This window comes from Microcebus murinus, chromosome 6 (assembly GCF_040939455.1).
Source record: "Microcebus murinus isolate Inina chromosome 6, M.murinus_Inina_mat1.0, whole genome shotgun sequence".
In the NCBI taxonomy this organism is placed as follows: Eukaryota; Metazoa; Chordata; class Mammalia; order Primates; family Cheirogaleidae; genus Microcebus; species Microcebus murinus.
The window spans coordinates 56,269,179-56,273,138 of NC_134109.1; the positions used below are offsets into that span (position 1 = coordinate 56,269,179).

General features: G+C 43.0%; 1 non-coding gene across 1 annotated transcript; it reads right to left on the minus strand.

Annotated features, from left to right (window-relative positions):
- Positions 1-326: 326 nt before the first annotated feature.
- LOC142871612 (U6 spliceosomal RNA) lies at positions 327-433 on the minus strand. Its single transcript, XR_012919849.1, has one exon. It is a non-coding gene; the product is annotated as a U6 spliceosomal RNA (small nuclear RNA).
- Between the last annotated feature and the right edge of the window lie 3,527 nt (positions 434-3,960).

A 3,960-nucleotide genomic window follows, 5' to 3' on the forward strand; every position in this document is an offset into this window, starting at 1 on the left:
AAGCTCTCTTCCCTGGATTCCTCCAAGTCATTCTTTAGGCTTTAGCTCAAAGGCCTCTTAGTCAGAAGGCCTTCCTTGATTTTTTTTTCTATTTTTTTAAATTTCAGCTTATTATGGGGGTGCAAATGTTTAGGTTACATATATTGCCTTTGCCCCACCTGAGTCAGAGCTTCAAGTGAGTCATTTCCCAGATGGTGCCCACCACTTTATAATCTAAATTATGTCCCCCACCCCATCTGAATTCTCTTACATAATTTCATTTCCTTCATTGCCTTCTCTTTTTCCTCCTCTTAAAAAAAATGTTCTCTTTTCTTTTTTTTTTTTTTTTAAATATGGAACGCTTCACGAATTTGCGTGTCATCCTTGCGCAGGGGCCATGCTAATCTTCTCTGTATCGTTCCAATTTTAGTATATGTGCTGCCGAAGTGAGCACTCTCTTTTCTATACTAGACTGTAAGCTCCATGAAGGCAGAGGGTCTTTTTTGTTCAGCACCATTGTCAGGGCCAAGGGGTGATTTGAGGAGTGGGCTTTATACCTGTTACCAAAAACCTTTCAGTCTAAATAAAAACAGTGCCCTTTTTGTACAAATGTGGCTTCAAGAGATCCCGTGGGCTCCAGTTATCCCTCTCTCCCTCCCTCCCTTTCTTCCTTCCTTCCTTCCTTCCCTCAGCATATTATGGGAGTACAAATGTTTAGGTTACATGTGTTGCCTTTCTCCTCCTTCCCCCCAGAGCCAGAGCTTCAAGCATGTCCATCCTCCAGATGGTGCACACCCCACACCCATTAGGTGTGTATATACCCATTTCCCCTTCCCCCTCCCATCTGCCTGGTACCTGATAAATGTTATTCCTATGTGTTCACTTAGGTGTTGATCAGTGAAACCAATTTCCTTACACTTTCTTAATAGCATCCTGGAACCTCTGTTGTTGCTCCTATACACCCTAAGCCAACTACAGAGCTGGCCCAGAAACTTAAAAATGTTTGTGCTGCTCAAGAGGAAGCCAACACACTGAGACAGCAGAGATTACATCAGAGAGTTTGATATCACAGGTGTTATGCGAGGAAGATGGGAGGAAGTTCTCATATCCATCTCCCCAATAATTTGGGAGAAAGGGATTTTAATGTTAGTTTTGATATGGAAAATGGCGGGCGCAGGGATGCAGTGCTTGCTGCCTCCTCATCACTCTGTATCTCCTCGGGCCAGCGCTGTGTATGGCCAGTTGGAGGACATGCTGCTGGGGCCCGGCCCCACAGCACACAGTTGCCTGGGGTCCTGTATGTTGGAATCCCCCCCCCCCCACCCGCTGCTTGCTGCTGCCTGTTTCCGGCCATGCTGCTTGCATGATCCTGATTGGGTAATTTTTGAATCCCACTATTTTAGATTGGATGTTAAAGCTTGTTGTTGATTGGATGTTAAAGCTTGTTGTTGATTGGATATTAAAGCTTGATGTTGATTGGATGTTTTTTGAGCCCTACCAAGGGTATAAAAGCAGGAAGAGAACAAGGAAGGGGGGCCAGAAGGGAAGAAGACCAGAAGATGCAAAGAGACCTGTGACACTAGGTGTGCTGATCCTGCTGTGGAAGAATAAAAGGCTGTTCTCCAATTCTGTGTGCCGCTCGGTTCTTTCCCTGGTGAAGAGCTGTAACACTAGCTGTACACATTGCTGCAACAGTTTGACAGGCTAAGGGCTAGGCAATTGGGTCTGCTAATAGGCTGGGTTTGGGGAAGAACCATAGGGGTGTAGAAATTGTCTTTGCTGAGTCAGTTCTCGGGTTGGGGTCACAAGACCAGTTGAGTCAGTTCCTTGGTATGGGCCACTGGTCTGGGTGGGTTAGCCATTCCACCGGACTTTGGGCCTGTAAGACATCTCAAAAACTAGCCTTAGGTTGCACAAGGGTGGTGTTATCTATGGGAGCAATGAAGAAAGGTAAGAATCTCTACGACCACCAGCTATATGACTCCTGAGTGGTAAGCAATTATAGGAAAGCTAGCTAGGGAATGATGGCTGGTTATATATTTATTTCTTCTACCACAGTTCCCACCTTGTGGCCCTTTATTAATTTCATATTAATTTTTCAATGATACCTATATTTATAGTTCTAAACCTATCTCTCTTCGGAGCTCCAGCTCTGAATTTCCAATTATTTTCTAATTAACTCATTGATATCTGATAATGGCTATTTCCCTAATTATTTTAGTGGTTTTTGTGTTTCTGTCATTAAAAAAAAATAGTACCTTGTGTCACTTTGAATTTAATCAAGCTAATTTAATCTTTTAAAAGAAGGAGGCAGATTATAAATTCCAAATAAATAACAAACTGCTGATTGAACAGTTTCATTTAGATCCTCAGTGTCATCTCAAACTTAATATGTTTAAAACCAAATTCATCAACCTCCCTCCAATCTGACTCCCTTCTTGATTTCTTTGAGATCCCATTTTGTCAGTGGCATTACTATTTTTTCAGTCAACCAAGTGGGAGACTTGGAGTCATTTTTAGTTCCCTCTCTTCCCCCATCTTCTTTCTTCCCATTAATTATTATGACTCCATTATCATCATACCTCTGAGCATCATTCCTTCCCACTTTCTCTTTTAATCACATACTGACAATTTTCCTAAATTCGTCTCTCTTTCCAAGCTCCCTGTAGCTTCCTTCCAGCAGGAAGAGAAGTGCATCTGGAATTCCCTTTAATGACTTTTCATTTTCCCACTCCCTGACCTGGTTGTCCAGGCCCTCCTCAGGCTGGCCCCCAGCCACCATTTGATCTCATCTCTGCCACTTTCTCACATGCATCTGTTTCTCAGTCAGATTTAACTATCCACTGTTTCAAAAGGCTGCGTTTACTTTCAGGGAAAATAACTCAGTGACTCCTTTAATATCTTCTGTTCCCTCAAGGGCACCTGGATGGGCTTCCTTTGTGAATGGCCCTGTCCTAGGCCTAATGAAGATTTACAGAATGAAGTAGACGTGTTCTCTGACCTTGAGGAGCTGTTGGGAAAATGAGAAGAAATGGACAGAATTGATCCCTTTGCTTTAGCTGTCTTCTTGATCAATACCTGTCTCTGCTGAATCGATTTTATGGAGCCTGGAACTGGTGGTTAAAAGACCAGATTAAGTGCTGCAAACATGCTACATATGTCCATTCATATTTTCCATGTTGGCTGGGGCAAGGGCCATATGTTTTTTGTGATACCATCACTGGGGTTAAATATATGTACAAGCCATCCTTGAAATGGATTATTATTCTTCATAAATTTTTTTTTCAATATAAAGCAAATACTATGGCTTCATTATGACTTGAGAAAAAATGAGTCAGAAAACTCATTTTTGCCTTCCTCTGTCTGGACTGCCCATCGCCGCCTTTGTCTAGCTCTGTCCCGCTGTTTTATATTGCTTGTCATCTAGCAGCACTCAAATGTTTTTTTTTTTTTTGTTTTTTTTTGTTTTTTTTTGAGACAGAGTCTCGCTTTCTTGCCTAGGCTAGAGTGAGTGCCGTGGCGTCAGCCTAGCTCACAGCAACCTCAAACTCCTGGGCTCAAGCGATCCTCCTGCCTCAGCCTCCCGAGTAGCTGGGACTACAGGCACGAGCCACCATGCCCGGCTGATTTTTATATATATATTAGTTGGCCAATTAATTTCTTTCTATTTTTATGGTAGAGACGGGGTCTCGCTCAGGCTGGTTTTGAACTCCTGACCTTGAGCAATCCGCCCGCCTCGGCCTCCCAGAGTGCTAGGATTACAGGCATGAGCCACCGCGCCCGGCCTCAAATGTTTGTTCATAGAATGGGCGAATTCAATAATTAGTGAGAGAGGAGGCTTCTAAGTTAGCCTTAGGGTACTAACAACAACAAAAAAAGTTGGTGTGGCTGTGTCCAATTAATATTATACATCAACTTTGTTTAGATAGGATAAAGTTGTCTGGAGGCCAAAGGGCTCTGGCTTTGATTATTTACTTTGTC